Source organism: Halichoerus grypus, chromosome X (assembly GCF_964656455.1).
Source record: "Halichoerus grypus chromosome X, mHalGry1.hap1.1, whole genome shotgun sequence".
NCBI lineage: Eukaryota > Metazoa > Chordata > Mammalia > Carnivora > Phocidae > Halichoerus > Halichoerus grypus.
In genome coordinates, this window is record NC_135727.1 from 88,035,384 (window position 1) to 88,059,565 (window position 24,182).

At 40.1% G+C, this 24,182-nt stretch overlaps 1 pseudogene; it reads right to left on the reverse strand.

Annotated features, from left to right (window-relative positions):
• Positions 1–5,745: 5,745 nt before the first annotated feature.
• On the reverse strand, positions 5,746–13,927 carry LOC118552576 (polypeptide N-acetylgalactosaminyltransferase 12 pseudogene; annotated as a pseudogene).
• Between the last annotated feature and the right edge of the window lie 10,255 nt (positions 13,928–24,182).

Sequence of the window (24,182 nt, forward strand, 5' to 3'; positions counted from 1 at the left end):
AACAATGACTGATAGAAACTCCAGATTTTTGCTTTGAAGTCAACTGACAACATCTTCCAGATTTTCCTAGTACTGCACATTCTTGTCACTATTTTAAAAACTCTGAATTCCAAAACCAAATTAACAAAAACTTTGCTGACCAGGATTCTGCTCAAAGATCTAGTCCTCATACTACTTATTTTTCTAAATTTCACATCTGTACCTTTTTTTACTATATTCCCTATGCTGTACATTACATCACTGTGTGTTATTTATTTTATAACTGGAAAACTGGGGGCACCTGGGTCGCTCAGTCGGTTAAGCGTCTGCTTTTGGCTCAGGTCATGATCCCAAGGTCCTGGGATCGAGCCCTGTGTCAGGCTCCTTGCTCAAGCAGGGAACCTGCTTTTCTCTCTCCCTCTGCCTGCTACTCCCCCTGCTTGTGCTCTCTCTCTCTCACTATCTCTTTTTCTCTCTGTCAAATAAATAAATAAAATCTTAAAAAAAAATAACTGGAAAATCATACCACTTAATCCCCCTCATCTGTTTCATCTATCCCTCCACCTCCTCCACTCTAGCATCCATTAGTTTGTTTTCTGTAGCTATGTTCTCTCTATCTATGATCAAAACTCATAGATAGTTGGTAAATTTGTTAGATTGCTAGTTTGTCTTGTATTTTAGAGTCCTCATATAAGTTAAGTCATACAGTATTTGTCTTTGTCTGTCTGGTTTATTTCACTTAGCATAATACCCTCTTGGTCCATCCATGTTTTCACAAATAGGAAGATTTCATTCTTTTTTATGACTAATATTCCATTGTATGTATATACGACATCTTTCTCATCCATTCATCTATCAGTGGACATTTAGGTGGCTCTCATACCTTAACTATTGTAAATAATGCTGTAATGAATATAGGGGTACATATGTCTTTTCAAATTAGGGTTTTCATTTTCTTTGGATAAATACCTAGAAGTGGAATTGCTGGATCGTAATGTAGTTCTATTTTAAATTTTTTGAAGAACCACCATACTGTTTTCCATAGTGACTGCACCAATTTACAGTATATGAAGGTTTCCTTTTCTCCACATCCTCCCAAACATTGGTTATTGCTTGTTTCTTTAATAATAGCCATTCTGACAAGTGTGAGGTGAAATATCAAACTGTGGCTTTGATTTGTATTTCCCTGATGGTTAGTGATGTTGAGCATCTCTTCATGTGCCTGTTGACCATCTGTATGTTTTCTTTGGAAAAATGTCTATTCAGGTCCTCTGTCCATTTTTTAACCAGTTTATTTTTTTGATATTGAGTTTTATGAATTCTTTATATTTTTGGATGTTAACCCCTTACTGGCTATATCATTTGCAAATATCTTTTCCCATTCAGTAAGTTGCTTTTTTGTTTTGTTGATGGTCTTCTTCACTGTGCAAAAATTTTTTAGTTTGATGTAGTCCCATTTGATTATTTTTGCTCTTGTTGTCCTTGCCAAGTGGCAAAAATGCAAGATGGTTTCCAGCCATGGAAAGCTCACTGAGGCTGGGAAGCTAGCAGAGTTGGTACAGCAAACACCATAGATGATATTGGTCCACAGTGAGGTACTGGAGGTAGGAATTGCAGTTGGTTATTAGCTAATTGAAGATGACATAATGCTCTCAGATAACCAAATTCTGGGCAAATAATCTCTAAGGCATTGTCACAAAGATCCAAACATTGGAATTTTACAAGGGACCCAATGGCTTTTGGAATCACAATTATGTCATTTGAGTGAAGGTACAGTTCCACAGGGTTTGGAAGCTTCTGAGCAAGGTTTTCTGGAAAGTTTGGATACCATGATTGAATATATCCCATCAGGCACACTGCAGCACTACATCTTGTCAAAATTGGTCCATTTCTCAGTGCGGGTGGAGCCAGTGCTGCAGATGCAGATGGCACAGAATGGCAAGCCCTCTGTATACATTTTTATGTCTTTAACATGTTATATAATACTTTAAATTAATGATCATAAGAACTCAGATAATTTAGTTCTATCTCTTTTTAAACTTATAAAATCATTTTATAATGCCTCTAACATATGTTAAGTTCACTTTAACAATTTTATCATGTATTATTCAGATATTAGATGCTTTTACATAGCATAAGATGGTTTATCATGTACACTATATTGCACTCGTATTTCCAAATTTGTACCTGAGGTAATTTACCAATACATAGGTCTGTATAAATGACAAGAGTGAAATATTAAAAGAGTAGGATAGAATCCAAGAAACTTGAAACCTAAAAAACTTTATTGGGCACAGACTGTAGAAAAATTAATAAACAAAGAGGGAGTGGGGGACGCCTGAGTGGCTCAGTCGATTGTCTGCCTTCTGCTAGGGTCATCATCTCGCCGTTCTGAGATTGAGTCCCACGTCAGGCTCCCTACTCGGCGGGGAGTCTCCCTCCCTCTCTGCCTGTTGCTCCTCCTGCTTGTGCTCCCTCTCCCTCTCTCTCTGACAAATAAATAAATAAATCTAAAAAAAAAGAGGGAGTGGGTTCTCAGTATAGAGTCCAGAAAGTGGTGCATTAAGAAAATTTGAACATTTAATTCCTTTTGGTAGGAGTGATGAGTATGTTAGGGTCATTGACATAAGAATCATAACTCATAAGAGTTATGACTTACTGTGCACAAAGGAACCTTATTATTAGGATTTTATCCAGTGTAGATAGGAAAAGAACATGTAGACAGAAAGATACAGATCATTGATCCACTTGCAAACTAAAATTCTTATTAAAAATCACCTGTTGGTTTATGGTTCTGGGACAAGATAAATTCCCACCAAGTACAACTAAAAATTCTACACATGGTACATAAAAAATATATAAGAAGACCTTGGAAGGTGGAGAGGATATCTTATTACCTTCCCTCCAACTCAACAGAATAAAGCAACCCAGGTCTGGCAATTCCCAAAGCCCAATCTATCAATAGCAGAAAGCTCAGATAGGTTCATTTCTCCCTTGGATTGAAGTACCATCACCAACACCAATGAGGCCTGGTGGCAATGGCCAGGAGGATCTATCAGGAGACCTGCTGATAATAAGCAAGTAGGGGAAGTGCTTTTCTTCCCTGGACAACAAGTAGCTCCATTCAGGAAGCTTCTTCATCCCAAGGGCCTGAGACATCGAAGACAAAAACTTTAAAGCAGCCATTATAAAAATGCTTCAACAAGCAATTTAAAATTCTCTTAAGTGAAGAAAAATAGAAATTCTCGGTAAGAAATAATAATATAACTGAAATAGGAAAACTCTGCCTAAGGTAGACTCTATAGTAGAATGGAGAAGACAAAGCATTGAGTCAATGAACTGAGGACATATCAATAGCATTTATCCAATGTGGACATAGAAATAGAGTAAAAACAAACAAACCAGAGCCTGAAGAACCTGTGACAAAATAACAAAAAAATCTAACTGCATGCTGCTATTTATAAGAAACTTCAAATTCAATGACATAGTTTGATTATACTGAAAACAGAAAAAATAAACAATGTAAGTATTAATAAAGGGATTTTTTTTAAAAAAAGATCAGTAACTGTAGTGAAAAGAAGAGCCATATGCACCCCAATGTTCATAGCAGCAATGTCCACAATAGCCAAACTGTGGAAGGAGCTGAGATGCCCTTCAATAGACAAATGGATAAAGAAGATGTGGTCCATATATACAATGGAATATTACTCAGCCATCAGAAAGATGAATACCCAACTTTTACATCAACATGGATGGGACTGGAGGAGATTATGCTAAGTGAAATAAGTCAAACTGAGAAAGACAATTATCATATGGTTTCACTAATTTGTGGAACATAAGGAATAGCATGGAGGACATTAGGAGAAGGAAGGGAAAAATGAACGGGGGAAATCAGAGGGGGAGATGAAGCATGAGAGATTATGGACTCTGAGAAACAAACTGAGGGTTTTAGAGGGGAGGGGGCTAGGGGTATGGATTAGCCTGGTGATGGGTATTAAGGAGGGCACGTACTGCATGGAGCACTGGGTGTTATACGCAAACAATGAATCATGGAACACTACATCAAAAACTAATGAGGTACTACTGTATGGTAACTAACATAATAAAAAATTATAAAAAAAAGATCGATAACATTGATAAACCTTTTGCTAGAAGAGCAAAAATAAAATGAGAGAATACACAAATCACCAATACCAGGAATGAAATAGGGGATCTCATTATAGATCCTACATAATTAAAAACATAATAGGAAATATTACAAACAACTTCATAGTCATAAATTTGGCAACTTAAAAGAGAAAGAAATAGTCCTCAAAAATTACAACTTGCCCGGGGGGAGGAGCAAGATGGTGGAGGAGCAGGAGACCTAAATTTCATCTGGTCTCAGGAATTCAGCTAGATAGGGATCAAACCATTCTGAACACCTATGAACTCAACCCCAGGAGATCGAAGAAAAGAATAGCAACAACTCTCTGAACAGAAAAGCCACCACTTCCTGGAAGGTAGTTAGTGCAAAGAAGTGAATCCGAGGCAATATTCGGGAGGATAGACGGCAGGGGGAGGGAGTCTCCATCAGCCGCTACCAGCAAGTGATAGAGCAGCAGAGCACAAAATCAGAACTTTTAGAAGTCGGTTCCCCTGAGGGATGTCACTCCAGTGGCTAAGCAGGGGGTGGAACCCTCGCTGGGACAGTGTGGTCTCAGGACCCTCGGGGTCACAGAAAGACCGGGGGTGCCTGAGTGTGGCAGAGCTCCCAGATATTGGAGCGGGGGAGCTGGCAGCACAGACGGAGCCAAGGAGTGGGCTCTCAGCTCGGGGTTGCCATAAACCATGATCCACGTTACAGTAGGGCCACCCCTCTTCCAGCAGGGACCCAACAAGCGGCAGATCCGGGGAGACTCCCCTTCCTCCCCCGGGAGGAGCGGTGCGGGAGCACACCGCAGGGATCTGTTGGGTTTGGAGACTCCACACGGGGTCGTGAGCCAGAGATAGAAATGCTCGGTCACAGGCCAGGTGAGCATGGAGTGTGGCCAGAGACCGGGGAGACGGGAGTGATTGACTGCTTTTCTCTGGGGGCTCACTGAGGAGCGGGGCCCCGAATTCTCGGCTCCTCTGGGGCGGAGAATGGGAGGCTGCCACTTTCACTCTCGTCCTCCAAAGCTGTACGGAAAGCTTGCAGGGAACAAAAGCTCCCAAGAGCAAACCAGAGCAGATTACTTAGCCCAGCCCCCAGAATTGGCTGTCCACTAAAATTTCTGTGTCATGTCGGTGTGCTTCATTTCTTGATCATTTTCTCTCTTGAGTTTGCGTAATTCAAATACGTTGCGTGTTGGCAAGGATTATGTTGGGTTTTTCCTATTTGGAGGTCACTCATTTTTTTGAATCTGTAGTTGTATGGTTGTTGGGTTAGGGTTTTTTTCCCCGCTCCAATTTTGGCAAGTTCTCAAGCATTGTTTTTGAGTATACCTTTCTGGTCTTGATAGAAAAATACTTCAATGTTTTAATTCTCTGAATACCAAGAGTTAACATTTTATGATTTCCCTTTGAAAATAGGGTACTTGGGAGCAATTTTGACGTTTTCAAAATCAGTACAAAGCTTATCAAATCCAACATCATTTTCACAGATTGCAAAAAGACTTCCTTATAAAAGTGGAGCAGCCAGGTTTTGGGTTGGTCTGTCACTGTACTCAGCTAAGTCTCTGTTGGGCACAGAGTCCAGGGGCCTTCCCGCTCCTTCGATGAGCGCCTTGGTACAGTGACACTTTATTACATGTGTTCTTTGAAGAGCCATTTCTGATGTTCCCAATCCATGCAGTCCCATAAGGGTGATACGAAACTGTCACTGAACGCCTTCCTCTCAGCCTGAATGCATTTATTCAACTGTACATGAAGAAAAGAGCCATTCTCCTGCAAGATGAACTTTTGATGCTCTGTGGCGGTTTCTTGGCAGAGATGCAGGATGAGAATATCTGTTCCTGCGTCCACAGCTACGCAGGCTGTGGCTGGTGGGTGCGACAGCATGCTTTATTCTGGGACGTGTACTCGAAAAACTGCTTCTGACCCATTCCATGACAGAGGTACAGAAGGATCCGGTGTCCCACGATTTGGTTTTCACTGGGAGGGTAAGAGTCAAAGCAGTAACCTTTTGGTCTTCTGTTCCAGAACATCCCAAAGAAGGCGGGCTTGTCGTCAGGCCCGTGCAATTCTGGGTACATGTTCTCCAAGAACACCTGAAGTCCTTCCACTGGAGCTTGGCATGGAGCTGCCTCCTCTCTGTCACATCCCCAAAGGGTTCCACGCAGGCGTGGGGGTTGTGATGGCCGCAGAGCTCTTTAAATTCATCATCCACACTTCAGCTGTTCGGACGCTGCTGGCCCACAGCCTTGTTGCAGGAGTAGGGTTGAGTATACTTTTTTTTTTTTTAAAGATTTTATTTATTTATTTGACAGACACAGACACAGTGAGAGAGGGAACACAGCAGTGGGAGTGAGAGAGGGAGAAGCAGGCTTCCCGCAGAGCATGGAGCCCGATGTGGGGCTCGATCCCAGGACCCTGGGATCATGACCTGAGCTGAAGGCAGACGCTTAACGACTGAGCCACCCAGGCGCCCCTGAGTATACTTTTTTTTAAAAAACTGACATTTTACGTCTTTAAAAGTATCTGTCCAGAGGGCCTCAAGATAACTGCAACTCTTGCAACATAGTAGCAATGTGCTTCTTGAAAGTAAACCTTACATTTTGAAACAGTTTCAGGCTTACAGAATTACTATGAAGAGAGTTAAGATGGTTCCCATATACCCCACAAGTGATTCCCCTATTATTATCATTTTATGTTAACGGGGTACATTTGTAACATTAACGAACTGATATTGAGATGTCATCATTAACCAAAGGCTATACTTTATTCAGACTTTCTCTAATGTTGTTTTTGTGTTCCAAGATCCCACACAGGATACAAACTCATATTTCGTACTCTTAGTATCTTCTTAGGCTTCTCGTGGCTGTGACAATTCTGTCGATTTCTGTGAGTTTTATGCCCCTGACAGTTTGAAATTAATATCAATACTCCAGGGTTCTTTAGCTTACTGTTAACATGGTATGTCTTTCTCCATCCCTTTACTTAAGCCTATCAGAATCACTGTATTGAAAATAGATGCTTGCAGACAATATATACTGCTGAAGTTCTAAAATTCACTGTCTCTTGATTGCTATTTACAGACCATTCCTATTTAAAGTGGTTATTGAAATACTTGCATTGATACCAACCATGTTCGTAGCTGTTCTCTATTCATTACAAGAGGCTTACTTTCCTGCCTTCGCAGGTTTTAATTGAACATTTTATATGAAGGCAGTTTTTTTTTTTTTGTTCACCTCTTAGTGTCTCAATTATGGGTGCTTAAAAACATTTTAGATCTTTCCTTAGAGGTTACATATACATTTCAAACTAATTTAAGTCCACCTTCAAGTGACACTGTTGACAAGTTGAGCGGGTAACTTACAATATTTCTGCCCATTTTTCCATGACTGCCATTCTTTTCACTTACTCATATGCTATACTCCCCGGCCACATTATGACTGTCCTTATTTAAACATTTATTTGGCATTTATCAAGAATAAGATAAATTTTATTATTTGAACAAGTTACTTTTTGGGCGCCTGGGTGGCTCAGGTGCTTAAGCGTCTGCCTTTGGCTCAGGTCATGATCCCGGAGTCCTGGGGTCCAGTCCCACATCAGGGTCCCAGCTCAGTGGGGAGTCTGCTTCTCCCTCTCCTCCCCGCTCATGGGCTCTCTCTCGCTATCTCTGTCTCTCTCTCAAATAAATAAATAAAATCTTTAAAAACATAAATAAACAAGTTACCTTTTGATCTATTAAGAACAAGAAAAATTAACTTTATTTACCTTTATGTGTTTCTTCCCTGATGCACTTCCTTTTTTATGTAAATCCAAATTTCCGACCTTTATCATTTTTCTTCTTCCTGAATAAAATCTTTTCTATTTTTTGCAGGTAGGTCTAATGGTGACAAGTCCCTTCGTTTTTATTTGTCCGAGAGAAAAAGCCTTTATTTACTCTGTCTTTTTTACCAAATAGTTTTTCTTAGATACATAAGGATCCTAGGTTGGTGAATTATTTTTCTTTTGGCACATTAAAAATGTCCCCTAACTCTCTTCTTGCTTGCATGGTCACTCACACGACTTCACTGTAAGTTTCCTCTTGTCCCTCTATGGGTAAGGAGGTTTCGTTCTTGGTATTCTTGGTGTGTGTGTGTGTGTGTGTGTGTGTGTGTGTGTGTGTGTGAGTGTGTGTGTGTGTGTGTGTGTGTGAGTGTGTGTGTGTCTTGGTCTGGCTTTCTTCAAGATTTCTTCTTTATCTTTTCTTTAATTCAAATTTATAGGCCATGAGGTAGCTTGCTGTCCTGTGAGCTTTCTGGGTATCTGATTCAGGGCCTATCAGTAATTTGGAAATTTCAGTCATCATTTTTCAAATATTTTTTCTGCTCTTTTTTCTCTTACTTCCACTTCTGGCATTCCAATTACGTCTATGTCATGTATTTTGAAATTGTTTCACAGTTTTTGGATGTTCTACTCCGCATTTTTTCATCTTTTTTCTATTTGCGGTTCACTTTGGGAAGTCCTTGTTGGCCGTTCTTCAAGGTCACTGATTCTTTCCTAGGACAGGTCACAACTCCTGAGGACCCCATCAAAGACGTTTTTCACAGCTATTGCAGTAGCATGAATTCTGGCATTCCCTTTTTATTCTCTTTCACAGTTTCCATCTGTCTACCTCCATTATGTTGTCTACTTTTCCCATTAGGAATCTTAGCATATTTATCATAGTTGTTTTATCTTCCCTGTCTGATCACTCCAGCTGCTGTGTCATATCTGAATTGGATCTGTATTGCTTCGACTGTTTGTTCTTTCTGGAACTCAGATGATTCAAATGTTAGCCCTTTGGCTTTCGTCCCACAGCTCCCAAACTCTCTGTCCATGTTTGTTTGCTTGTTGTACCATTTTCCTTAACAACATATTCATTCCTGAACAACAGCATATTCTGTTGATCTGTCCTCAAGTTCACGGATTTCATCTTCTGTCACCTACATTCTACAATGGATCCCAGCCAGCAAGTTTTTAATTTTGTTTATTATATTTTTAAATATTTAATTTCTTTTTTGGCACGTTTTATGTCATTTCTGTAACTTGGCAGAGGTTGGCTATCTTTTTTTAATTTCACAGGAATCCATAATTACTCCTTCAAGAAATTTTATATTGGCTACTTTAAAATCTTTGCAAACTGGTCCCAACATCTGATTCATCTCTGTTGCTGTCGGGGATTGCCTTTTCTCATTTAAGTTTTGGCTTCCCTGGTTCTACATATGAAGAAGGATTTTTTATCCTGGCCTGCATAGTTTGCATATTCTACGAAAAGACTCTTGATCCTTTCATCGGAAGTTGCCCTGTTTTAAGGTTTGGCCTGTCTGTTCTGGCCTACTTTGTGGGGGGCTGTAGTCCCATAGTCACTTAGTTTCATGTGCTTTTGCAAAGCATTCCTGAACCACATTGTTCTGAGTCCACCTGATTTTCTGATGGGCGATTGCCAGAGATGCCCGTGGTAGCAGAAAATGCTTCCATGGGCCGTGGGGTGTCATTAGGTGGGGGTGTGGGATTCAGGACCTAAAGGATGTAGAGCATTTCCCCCTGGCCTGTTTTTCAGTCGCCCCTACCACTGGCCTTCCTACTCTCTATCTGCCAGGATACCCAGGGGAGGGAGCCATCTACCATGACACCTGCTGCTGCTGGTGGTGGGAGGACTAGGAGCTGCAGGCCTGGGTATTTCTCCGCCACTGGGTGGAGGCACCCCAAAAGTAGTTCACCTTCTGGTGCAAATACCAGGCCTGGTTGCTTTCTGCCAGTGAGTGGAGGGACCGCAGGTGCCTGGCCTGGGTGTTGTTTTGCTGGGCAGAATACCATGAGCCACCATATCCAGTTGGAACCTTTGTGTTGGCTGGAGTAGAGGGAAATGCTGGCCTTGGATCCCCTTCTGCCATTGAAGGGACCCCTAGGAGACATGAATCCCGCTGGGGTCACCTGTGCTGGTGGCGAGGCACAACTGTGGTAGTCTTGACAAGTGCGTGGGGTGGGTCAGGCCTCTGAGGATCAGCTATAGGTGCTGCTTTGGGAAGGTGGATCCTGCTGTTTCCTTCATTTTGGGCTGCAGAGTGGATGGACCTGCCCCGCAGGCCAGGACCAGCTCTTAGAAATGCTGCAGGTAATCCCTCTTGGTGCTTCTGTTGTGTGTCCATCTCTCCTTTATGCCACAGTTGAGCTTCCACTTCCTACTGGAGAGTAGGGAAGCTCTGCAGGGGAATGCAGCCATCCTGTGCTTCTTTTCTGCCCTCAGGGAATTGCTGAAGGCCACACTACCCTGAGGGACAGGGCATCATTCGGTAGACAAAGCACCCACCAAATGAGAGAAGACAGCAGCTCCTCAGAAAACTCATGCGGCTAGGGAAACAAAACTTGGAGTCCAACTTACAAAGCAGTCAATATCTGAGAAGTCAAGGCCTTCGGAAGAAGAAAGGCAGCAGACGTGAGGCCTGCCTTGAGTGGTTTTCTCTCTGGAGGCATTTCTCCATACCTAAGCTGCACAGGACATGAGACGATGAAGCTGAGCAGGCAGCTGTGAAAAGTCTCAACAGATTTCTCAGCAGTCCCATGGTGTAGGGAAGTAAAAAGAAGAGTGCAGAACTCACCAGAAAGAGGTCCCCCAGGAAACACCCCAGACTGTCAGTGGGGACCCCTGAAGTGCTGCCATCTGGGAGGGGGGAAAACCTGAGGTGGCGCCAACCTTATAAAGCCCCGAGTACCCGTGAGTCAGCTCAGCGCCTGGCTGGGTTGATGTCATGGCCCCTACCCTGGAGGCCTGCCAGGGAGAAGGCGAAACTTCTATGGAGGGGAGAAGCATCATCCAGAACCACTCAGCTTTTCCATAAACAATGCCTGACACTTAATTAAACCACCAGACATATCAAAAACCAGATTAAGAGAAAGAGGAAGAAAAAAACATCCCCCAGAATACCCCAATAGCGTACCTATCAGACATGGACTGTGAAATAATTGTGATTAATATGTTCAAGAATATGGATGACAAACTTGAGATTTCGTCAGCACACTAGAATTTCTAAATCAATGAAATAGCTACACTGGAAAATGGAAAACTGAACAATACAATCGCTGACATTAAGAATTCTACATTTGAGTGCAACAACATATCAGAACCAGCAGAATGGAGGGGGAAGAGAGAGAAAAGTTCAGGGGAAGGGCAAGCAGAAGGCTGACAGGTGCACAGGTTTGTCCGTGGGACCTCAGAGACACAACCTGTGCATAGAAGGAACAGGACAGACGATGGTTCAAGCAGCAGCTAATACCCGTGCAGCCCTTGCTGGATACTGGACACTCTGCCTGGGCTGTGCAATCATTATCCAGAGACAGACTTAGGTACCCCTTCGAGATGGCTGCCTCTGGCCCTCAAGAGACACTTCTGCCTCCTGATCAAAAGCCCTAAAATGTTTGTATTGTGGTAAAAACGTGTATAGAGTGTGAAACGGTCACTGTAATCATTTTAAGTGTACAGTTCAGTGGCATTAATTAGGTTCACAATCTTGTGCAACTGTCACCACTCTTGCCAAACCTTTTCCTACTGTGAACAGAAACTCTGTACACATTGAACAATGAGTCCCCGTCTACTCTTCCCACTTAGTCCCTGGTATCCTCTACTCTCCTTTCAGCCTCTATGATTTTGCCTCCTTTAGACATTGCAGATCTGTCAAATCCTAAGGGATGTGTCCTTTTGTGTCTGGGATATTTCACTTGGCATAATGTTTGCAAGGTTAACCACCTTGTAGCATGTATCCTAAAGACACTTTAAAGGTTAGAAATAACAAGGTTTCCATTTTCTTTTCGGTTGGCAGGAAGAATTTGGAACCAACCTCTGGGATCCCACTGTAAGCATGTGCATAATTCACCAAATGCCTTTCCAGCCACACCTCAGATATTTTAGGGGTGAGTTTAGGCAATGATCGAGTAAGGTTCCCCTTCGCCGACAAGTCTCCCGTAATAGTTGTGTTGTTTCAGTAAACGAGTGAGTGGGATGCTCTCCGTTCTGTGGGACAGAAAAGAATCAAAAGGCTTTTTCGGGCGCCCGGGTGGCTCAGTTGGTTAAGCAACTGCCTTCGGCTCAGGTCATGATTCTGGAGTCTCGGGATCGAGCCCCACATCGGGCTCCCTGCTCAGCGGGGGGTCTGCTTCTCCCTCTGACCCTTCCCCTCTCATGTTCTCTGTCTCCCATTCTCTCTCTCAGATAAATAAATAAAATCTTAAAAAAAAAAAAAAAGGCTTTTTCATCACACACTCTCTGTTTTCTATTCAAGATCAAATTAAGTGAGATAAGAAGTTATCTACACTGGTTTCTCAGACCTCTGGTGGTGAAGTTTCTTTGCTTAGGAGGTGAATTACTTCAAGATCAGAGCAGAGAAACTGTACTCTCCTCCGGAACTCACATCAAAGAAACTCAGCCATCTCCTGTGGGAAAGAAAAACAAACAAACAAACAAACAAACAAAAACCCGTTTTTTCCAGGGTCAGTGTTTGTTCACCGTTTCTCTCACATTAGGCGACTCTTCTCTGACAATACACCCAATATAATCGACGGAGACAGCACCCAGACACCACACTACTTCTCCTTTCTCATTTGGGTATCTGAACGGTTTGCTTCATCTATTGCAAGACAGATTTTATAACCAATAGGCAAGCATGGGACTATCAGCAGGATAATAATAGAATTAGTAATGACGGGGCATCCTCCTGTGTCCTTGCTCTTACCCGCCTACAGTAGCTACTGGGAGCAGGTATGCTTCTTACCTTCAGGGCCTTGATTTTCTGGGAAGAGTTGAGTAAGTCCACAATAAGTTTTCAGAGGAGAGAGGAAATGTCACATGTCAACAGGTGAGTCTGCAGGATTATGATGTCTCAACCGAGTTTCTCATGACATATGAAAACATTGATTGAAATGGAATGGAATATTTTTAAAACATCCAGAGACTAGATCCTGAGTTGTTTTGGTAGTGGGAAGTTCCCTCTCCCCGGTACTCTTCAGAACAGACTCACGCACCAAGAACTCGTCAGTCTACAAATGGCGTTGAGCCACATGCATCTACCTAACTAGAGAACAGAGCGTTCAGTTGGCAGGATTCTCATCTCAGGAAACACAATCCTTGAGGACAGAGGAGAACTGAGTCACACCCTCCTGGCATGGGGTAAAACACGGTAGGGGAGCAAAGTCGACATAAAAAAGAACAACTATTGGCCTTTGTGAATGGCAACCTAGTATTGGCATGAAATGGAGCCTGGGGCATAAGAAAGGCCTTGCGGGAACTTCCTCTGATGTTCTGGCAGGACATCAGCAGGCCTCTGGTGTCATGACAGAGGCACGTGGAACCAAATGCACATCAGAGGCATTCTTTGTGATTATGGTCGGGCGTGCTGGCAACACGACCAGGGTGGCAGCTACCTCTGAGTATGGTAAGATTGCTAAGTCTCTGAGACCCTCTCCCTAGTCGTGTGTTAGGCCTTGAAGTCTTCTTGTGTCAGCGCATGGCTGAGCTCATGTGATCCCACATGTCACGTCTGATCAGGCTGTGCAGAATGGGCAGCAGGGATAGTGCGGGGCAGTGCATTCATTTACAAGAGCTGCCATAACAAAATGTCCCCCACTGGGTGGCTTTAAGAACAAAAGTTTATTTTCTCACAGCTCCAGAGTTAGGAAGGCCAAGGTCAAGGTCCCCACATGGTTGGTTTCCCCTGGAACCTCTGTCCTTGGCTTGCACCTGGACGCCGTCTTGCTGCCTCTTCACGTGTTGTCCATCTGTGGTCACACACCCCTGGTTTCCTTCCATGCGTCCTAATCTCCTCTTCTCATGAGGACACCAGTCAGATTGGAGTAGGGACCACCCTAACAGCTTCGTTTTAACCTGATCATCACGTATTCAAAAGCCCAATCTTCAAGTACAGTCATATTCTGAGGTACTGGGAGTTAAAGTTTTAAGATATGAATTTTGAGGGCACACGATTCAGCCCATAGCAGGCAGGATCAGCTCTGAGACACCCTGTCAGCCCCTTTTGTGCCACCATCTCCCATCATCAGAGAAGTGGCCGGAATTAAAGGTGTGTCCCCTTCCTGACATGCAATACGCCTTGCACTGTGCTGAGGAAATAGCGGACCTCTTTCCCTTCCCCTGCTTATGTTTCCCACGGTGAACGGAGTCAAGTCAGAGGTGGGACGATGATCCAGGGTAGAGGGAAAATAATGTGCCTTAGAGGCACTAATCGCAACCCTGAACAAGCCACCTCACCCTCACCCCGTCTCTAGGAGTCTGTGGTCCCTCATGCATAGCAAGGAGATTAATGCCGGCTACCTGTGTTATAGGATGGTTGGAAGCACCGAAGAAGGTGGCAGTTATGAAAGTGCCTTGAAATGGTATGTGACCCAATCTTTGTGAGTTTACACCCTTCAGTGCATATCCAATCCTTACCCTTGGCTGTGTTTTTGATCCTAGGAGTCCTGCCTCTCCTTCTGACTGGATTTGTTCACCTCTGACGCAGCAGCCTTTCCTACCAATGCCCTATTGTAAGAAAAACTGATTTTTTTTTTTTTTTTTTTTTTTTTTAAGTATCATGCCCGATCCTGGGGTGGGACTCTGGATTTCTCCAGTGCAGTCATGGCTATCCCGTTCCCCTTTGCCGGGTGATGGTGTTTCCCGCCTCCCCTACACCTAACGGCGGTGGCCACGTGACCCAGTTCTGCCCACAGAAGTGGATGGGCCACATGTAGGGGTCTTCTGTGGAAGATTCTGTTTCTTGATAAGAAGGACGAATGTGCAGTGGGATGTTAATCCAGCCATCGGAAAGAAGGAAATCCTGCCATTTGCGACAGGGAATTAGAGCTGGAATCTTCTGATCCGGTCTTCCTAGTTTGGCAAGAAAGTCTCAGAGGCACTGTTGCATTATTCTCTCAGGACGCACATATTGCACGGCTGCCCCTCTTTCTATAATGCCAGCATGGGGCGCCGGCGTCCCTTGAGGCTTAAAGTTGAGATTTTTTTAATTCTATCTACCCTTCTTTATGTATGAGGTGGAATTCTTCTCTGATGAGCAACTTCCCTCATCCACTCTTCGGGAACCAGTGTTACAGTTCATATGCCAGACACGGGATAATCGTTTCATTATTGGCCTCTGTGCACCCAATTTCAAAATAACGAATTTGTTTCGTAGTATTTAATAATGGTGACTCTGAGGTCTTTGTCTCCTTAGGGTCGCTATGGACTCAATATTTAATCACAGTTGATGTGTTTAGGTCCATCTCAGTTCTGATTCTTACTGACACTCGGTTTGTCCCTAAGTGACGCAGACTCAATCTCAATCTGCCGGCACAGGCGCGAGCTCTCAGCAGGGGCTCAGTAAATGTGTGCTGAAAGTGTGTCAGAGAACGGAGTGAGGCGTATCGCTACCATCCTCGATTGTTTTGCCGTAACATTATATTACTGGGCCTGCCCCTCCAACAAATGCTTGAAAGTGACATTACCCCTTCGCCCTCTTTGGTGTGATTCAAGTAGTACTACAGTGGGAGCAGAAAACTGAACACTCACCCTCCTTCGTTGGATCTTTCTACATTAATGGGGGCGCGGTGGGGGACAAGTGACCTCAACTCATGGGTCTGATCGTCTTTTGGCTTCCAAAATTCATTTCCCCCGTGACCATTAATTCTCACTCACACTGTTTTCTCTCTGCTCATCTGTGCCATCATCTGCTATTTCTCTACTTCCCAGAACCTTGCAGAGCCCAGATTTCCTCTTTCCCTCATACAGCTCCTCCTTATCACTGTCCCAGCACTCCTATGGAAGTAGTTTGTCAGCAAATCAACAAGTGTCTTTATTCTGCTTCTTCATCTCAGTGGTTTTTCCAGTTATGGCTGTGCATGTTGAAGGCCGAGTGTTTGACCTGGGTCACATCAAAGACCCTTTGGTGACCAGCCTCCGTGTCCTCAAACTTCAGTTTTCTGATTTCTGACATGGGGTAAGAGCTGGCTCTCCTGTACTGATGTGAAATGAGTTCCACAACAGATTGTTAGAACGTGATAAATCATACAACGTCCGGATGTGTAAGCTTTCTGTGCCCACAATTACCTGTGTTGGATTAAATGTGGGGGAATTTGACAACACCTTGAACTCATCCCAGCACTCTTAGAGATGGCAGTGATATTCACACACGGATCACTGGATTATATGCAGGAGGTGGTTGGCTATTGTGTTAACATGTAGGGATCCCTTTTTCCCCCTTTAACCCCCAGATTTAACTACTTTCTGGAAAGGCTACTCCAGCAATTGGTTATTGGGCAATTCAGTCCTAGCTGAGGATGTTTTACCTATTTTTTTGATAGCAGTTGTGGGTGCTAATAGAAAATGAACAAGGCTGGGGGGCCTGGGTTTCTCAGACAGTTAAGCGTCTGCCTTCGGCTCAAGTCATGATCCCGGGGTCCTGGGATGAAGCCCCGCATCGGGCTCCCTGTTTAGCGAGGAGCCTTCTTCTCCCTCTCCTTCTGCTGCTTCCCCTGCTTGTACACTTTCTCTCTGTGTCAAAAATAAATAAAATCTTTTAAAAAAATGAACAAGGCTGTGTTAAATGATCCTAGTTTTTAGAGTTTTTCATATTCCTTTTCATAATTGTGTGCAAATTTGACAGCAAGAGTATTATAATGTCAGCTTTGGTTTTGTAGTTCTATCCTTACTTAACATTGGAAACACTGGATGAGTAACTTCTGAGAGTGTGTTGGTGGAAGTTATAGGTAATGGGGACTGCTTTAGAATGGAAATACATTTTTTTGTGTGTTTAACCTAAAATTTTGCCTTTTTCTACTCCCATACTTGGCTATCAGGCATTTCAGCTCTGACTGAAAGTGCTCTCCCATACCTTACTGTAATAGTGGTGGGCAGTAGTGTCTGAAAAAGGATGAAGCTGCTGAAATGCCTTATAATTCTTGCTTTTGTGGTTCTTTGTGGCCTCTCTGTATCCTCGCAACTAGCACCCCAGGGTGTAGCTATAGATGTGGATTCAAACAGGGCCTGACATGGAGAGAAAGCTTTTACTCAGACATTAGGCCCCCTCAATGCTGTTGCTATGGGAGATGATGCATCCTGATTGTGTTGTTGCCATGGTAACCATGCACTTGACCCAGTCTTGTTCAGACCTGACACACCAAAGGCAGATTTTCCTCAGCTGCCAGTACCATCTCCTTTGTCAGTTCAGAGTGAGAAAAATGGAGTCAACAGAATTATTTTCCCAATGATATTCACTACTGTAGAAGTAATTTGGTGCCTAATTGGACAGGATTGCTTCTGTAATTTTTAGTATTGTGAGCCGGTATGGGCACATATAGATCATTTGTACAATGTGAAATACTGGATAAAGCACACCAATTGCTTTCCAAAGTGTTAAAGGAGCACCCAGTTCATATATTATTCATGATTTTAATGAATTGAAATAAAGTTAACTAGTGCTTATTGAGCGTTTTCTATCTACCAAGCTCTACTCTTTATCCTCTAAAGGTAGCTTGATTAGCACCAGCTTAGTATTCAATGTATAATAAACCCAAAATAATATATGCATGAGATAATGGTGCATGAATCATAACAGATAGGAACAGAGAACAGACAACCTGATAGGTGAGAAATGGTTTTTCAAAGTAGTTTTAACTTACATTCCTGTTGCTATCAGTAGATTTGACATCTTTTCATATATTTAAGGGCCATTTGTATTTCTTTTTCTAAACTATTTGTTCTGCCTTTTTGTCATTTTTGTAATGGATTATGGTCTTTTTTACTTGACTGTAAAAAGTACATTTATTTGGAATATTAGCTCTTTATCTTTTATATATTTGGGGGGAAATATTTTTTCCCAGTTGATTATTCAATTCCTATTTGCCTGTCTTTTTATTAGTGTCCCCTCATTGTTATTATTTTTCATTGTGTACTGTAGCTATTCTTTCATGTTAATTTTTTCTCCAGAGAAACTTTAGAAAAAACTCATCTTTCTCTAGGGAACAACTTGCTGGTATATTTATATTGAGAATGCATTAAATTTGGACACTAGTGATGTTGAGCTTTCCCATTCAAAAACAAAATATAATTTTTCTACTTTTTATGGCTTTCAGGAGTCTAAACTTTTCCTCATATAGCTTTTCCACATTTCTTGTCAAGTTTATTCCTAAGAATGTTATCTTATTTGTTGCTATTATAAATGAGATTTTTGTCTTCCATTATATCTTGTTTCTGGTTATTGTTTATATGTATAAAAAGTCATTGATTTTTGTATATTAATTTATATCCTTCTAAATTTACCAAATCTTTTATTATTTGTGTATTTTTATCACTACATTTTTTGACTTGTCCCAATATGATATAATCTGGAGTTTCAATTCTTTTTGTAATTCATGTACCTATAATTTAAAAAAAAAATTTTTTTTAGTGTTTGTTTTTTAATTGTGGCTAGTAACTCCACTGCAAGTTTGAATAGTGAAAGCTGAAATATTTGAAAAAGTGTGGACAACTTCTCCTTGTTCTTGACCTTAGCAGGAAGGTCTCTTGTGTTTCCTATTATGAATTTTATTATTTATTTAGTATTGATACAAAATAGACACTTCCTTAGAAATATATGCTCCTATTATATATATATACATATATATATATATGAAGTACCTCTAATTTCCTATTTTGTTGAGTTTTTTAAATTTTATTTTGTTTTGTTTTTATTTTTTTTGAATAAGTGTTGTATTGCATTGGATTCTTTTTCAAAATTTCTGGAGATTTTTATATGATTTTTCTCCTTAGGCCTATCATAAGGTGAAGTATATTAACATATTTCCTAACTATTGAATAACCCCTGATTGACTACAGTAAATCCCACTTGTTCATGGTATATTTTTTCTTTTTTAAAAATATTTTATTTATTTATTTGGGAGAGAAAGAGAGCACGCAAGCAGGATAGAAACAGAAGGCGAAGGAGAATAGCAGATTCCCCACTGAGCACAGAGCCCACCTGGGGCTGGATCAGACGACCCTGAGATCATGACCCTGAGATCACGACCTGAGCCATAATCAAGAGTCAGACGCCCAACCAACTGAGCCACCCAGGCGTCCCTTTGGTATATATTATTTTCTTAATGTGGTGTTAGATTCTGTCTACCGATATTAAATCTAGAAGATTTGCATCAATATTCATTATCAAAATTGTTCTATAACTTTACTATCTTTATCAGGTTTTGGTATCAATGTTATTCTCATTTCATAAAAATAATTTGAATTTCTATTACTTTTCTATGTTTGGAATATATTGTGTACCATTAGGATTAATAACTTATGTAGCATTGATTAGTTGGTGATTAAGTTTTTAGTAAAATTCTGTGAAAATTTTAAGGCCTGATACTTTTCTGTGAGGCAGTTCTTTAATATGTCTCCCCATTTCTTCTATGGAAATTGGTTTATTTAAGATCTCCATCTCAATTGGAGTTATTCTTGACGAATTATTTTTTCCTAGAAAATCATACTTATCATTTAGGTTTTCAATTCATTGTGCAAAGAATTATTTTGTTATTATTTAAAAATTTTTCTCTGTCTTAATGGTTATTTTCCTCTATTAATTTCTTATTTTGTGTATTTGTGTTTTCTACCTATTTATTTATTACATTAACTAGTGGTTGATTCCTTATTATTAATTTATTTTAAAAATTCAGTATTTTGATTTATTTAGTGCTACAATTTTTCTATTTCCTATATCTTTAGTGTTTTTTGTAATCTTTATCATTGGTTTCTTGTGTTTTCTTTTGGTTTACTTTGTTTTTTGCCTAACTTTAGGAGTTGAAAATTCAATTCATTAATTTTATTTTAAAATTTTATTGATACAGATATTAAATTTAAATTTAAATATTAAATTTCCTCTATAACCATTTAAATATTTCCCACATATTATAATATGTAGGATTTCCATTACCATTTTTTTTAAAGCTGCAATTTTGGTTTGTATTTCCCCTTTCACTCAAGGCTTTTAATAGAGAGTTTTATGGGCCCAGCATGCTTCTGTTGTACAACTCTGTTGCCCTTAATAGAGTTTTTAAATTTTCTGATGGAAAGACTTTTAAAAAAATTACCTTCATTGTATTATGATGAAAAAATGCTGGTTGTGTTATTTCTACTTTATTGAATTTGATGATACTTTCTTTGTGATCTGGCATATAGTAAAATTTTATGAATCTCCCTATATGCTTGAGATGGTATTTTTCTATTGTCTAGTTGTAAAGTTTGATATATACCCAGAAGATCTACCATATTGATTATGTGGAATGAGGTTCATTTTCTCCCAGCAGACTTTGTAGGCACCCTTAGAGGGATGGAAAAGGAAGAGTTTAGCACACAGGAATGAGAAGGGGTGCTTTGATCTGGGGACTGCTACATAGCCAGAGACATAAAATTCTCTTGGCAATCACAAGCATTCATTTAGTCAATAAATATTCAGAAATGCCCTCTATGACAAGTCATCTTTCACTTAATCCGGATTTCTGCTTAAAAGGCACAAGCAGGTCTAACCACAGCGAAAATCCCTGTCAGTCTCATTGTTACACTGCCTTAATTTTCTTCTTCTTTTTTTTTTTATTAATTTTATTTATTTATTTGACAGAGAAAGAGACACAGCGAGAGAGGGAACACAAGCAGGGGGAGTGGGAGAGGGAGAAGCAGGCTTCCCGCGGAGCAGGGAGCCCGATGCGGGGCTCGATCCCAGGACCCTGGGATCATGAACTGAGCCGAAGGCAGACGCTTAACGACTGAGCCACCCAGGCGCCCCTGCCTTAATTTTCTTCTTAATGCTTAGTACTCCTCTGCTCATATTCAATTCTTATTTCATTTAATATCTCCCACCCCACTAAAATATAAACTCCACAGGGGCACAGACATTTACCTGTTTTGTTTTCTATTCTATCTATACCACCCGGTATATTGCCGGTCACATGGTACACTCTAAATAAATGTTTGCTGCATGATGTATGAATAATACACACTCCATGCCTTCAGAGAATGAAACATCTGATATAGGGGCAGGCACAATAATGTTTTTTCCGAAAGTAATCAAATATGATGTCACTATACTTCACTACCTCATTTAACATCCAACACATATTTAATAAGCACCTGCTTTGTTCTTGTCCCTATGCTAACCACTGTGGATATAGAGATATATTCAGCACAGTCCCTGAATTAAGTATCAAATCTAGTAGGAACATTTCAATGATGAATTGTGCATTAGATGGTTATGCATTTAGCTCCAGTAACAACAAAAAAATCAAACCACAACAAGAATAAAAAACAACTAACAACAAATTAAGCTAGTGGTTCTCAACCTGTCCAGAACCTCAGAATCACCTGGGACATTTTCTAAAAAGACAAACTTCTTGCAAAATGGTAACATTTTTATGGAGGAGAATTTAGCAATATTTAGCATATACCTGTTGTCCCATAAATCCCAATTCTCAAAATCAAAGAAACTTTGCGAAATATGAAATTATTGTTGATTATAGCAACATGTGTTATAACAAAAACTGGAATAATTAAATATCCATGAATAGAGGACTTGAAAAATAAGATAATTGAACATTATGCAGCTATATAAAAGAATGATGACTATTTCTAGATATTGATTTAGAAAACTCTCCAGGATATAATGATGAGTGAAAAAAAATCAAGATGGAGAAAGCGGTATAGTATAGTTATCACTTATAACACACAATGAGTATGAATACATGTGGAATTATAATCAAAAAACTAAAAAAAATGTACATATGGGACAGAAGGCACAGACTGGAAGGGACAGGAAGATAAGCTGGACTTTGCTAAAATATGTTCTTTAGTAGGTTTGACTTTGGCATTATGTAATTTTTTTTACATATTTGTAACAACTAATTGAATAAGATAAAAGCAATGAAAAGCAAAATGAATCTAAAAGACTTTATCATGAACCAAGTTGGTGGCACTACAATATAGAAACTATTTTTTTAAATTTTATTTTATTATGTTATGTTAATCACCATACATTACATCATTAGTTTTTGATGTGGTGGTCCATGATTCATTGTTTGCGTATAACACCCAGTGCTCCATTCACTATGTGCCCTCTTTAATACTCATCACCAGGCTAACCCCTACCTCCTACCCCCCTCCCCTCTAGAACCCTCAGTTTGTTTCTCAGAGAAACTATTTTTAATGATTGTAAAATACAATCATTTGTCCTGTAAATTCCTAGTGGGATACAACCTGAGAATCAAAAGAGTCATGAAAATTTTAAACTGTTTTCAGAATCAGTTTTTTTATTGGTATTGTTGGTATTTTTTTTTTTTTTACATTGTTCATTGTGAACTGTGGGCTAACAATAATGAGTAATTTTGTTGGTGTCATTGGGAGTCAGGACTGTGTCTTCAGAGAAAGTATATATTGATGAAAGATCAATGACATAAAGTGTATACCCTGAAGCCATGAATTTGAATAAGAAGTATCGGTATAAACTCGTGTTATATTTTACTTCAAAAATACATGTTTCTTAGCTCTGCCCTCTACAAAGCACTAGAAACTGTGATGAATCCGGTAACATGCAGCCATGCACCATAATTTTGCTCTCTACCAAGCATTTTCCACTCAAAAATACATCAAGATTACGTGATGAATTAGCTAATTTTAGGAAATGTATAAGGTGAGCTGAGAACAACTTGATGTACCAGAAGGGAGGAAGGACTACTGTGCTAATGTAAAAAGGATTCAAGAGCTAATCTGAAAAGCCTAGATGCCTAAAAATGCAATAGCTCGAGCATCTATGAGAACAGTAATTAAATAGATTTAAACACATTAAGTGAATTTAAATATTGCATTCATAGTGATTCTGAAAATATACTCTGTGATAACCTTTAAAAGTACTAGGGAATAAATTCATAATTTGAAACTGGTAGAAGGAAAAAATCAAATAACAATCCTTCCATTTATCCACTGTGTTACCAAATAATTAATGTGAAGATTCTCTTTAGAGAAGTATGCTGGCTAATAAATGAGAAGGAGAAATAAAATATCTTCATTCTACAATCTGTAATGGAATATTAGATCTAGGTGATAATCATCAGTGTCTGCTAACACCATAAAAAAAGAGACAACCAGACATTATGTGTCTCCAGATGGAAATACACAGCACTACTTGTGAGGTATTCTTGCTAAAAGGAAAAAAAAAAGGAACAAGAAAAAAATAACTTGGAACTAATAAAGGCTCCATCTCTAACAACCAATTTATAGGTAAATCAGGAGACATATGGATATATGTTAAACAATGACAAAAGGAGGATGTCAGCAGAATCTATGAAACTCTAGAGAGTAAAGGACCCAAATTCTTCAGCAAATAAATTGCAAGAAAAACAAAAGAGAGAAAGGAAAGAAAGGAACAACCTATAGATTGGAAGTGACCTAATAGGCATATTAACAAATTATAATGCATGAAAGTAAACTGGATCCTGAGTTGAAATAAATACTTGTTTATTTTAAAATAAATATTTGAAATCTGATTTTCTTTTTTATTAAGTATTTACATTTTAATTCCACTTTATTGTTAACATACAGTGTTAAATTAGTTTCAGGTGTACAATATAGTGATTCAACAATTCTATACAACACCTGGTGCTCACCAAGATAAATATACTCTTTAATCCCCATCTATTTCACCCATCCCCCACCCCATAACCATCAGTTTGTTCTCTATAGTTAAGAATTTGTTTCTTGGTGTCTCTCTTTTTTCCCCTCTTTGTTCATTTGTTTTGTTTCTTAAATTTCACATGCGAGTGAAATCATATGGTATTTGCTGTTCTCTGTCTGATTTATGAAATCTGATTTTCAAATCAGAGACAGAGCCTTTATTAGATTCAAGTTAGATTTTTCTCCTTCTTCTTCTTTTTGACAAGAATATCTCATAGGTAGTGCTGTGTGCTTCTATCTGGAGACACATAAATGTCTATTGATGGATGAATGGATAAAGATGTGGTATATATATACAAAGGAATATCACTCAGCCATAAAAAAA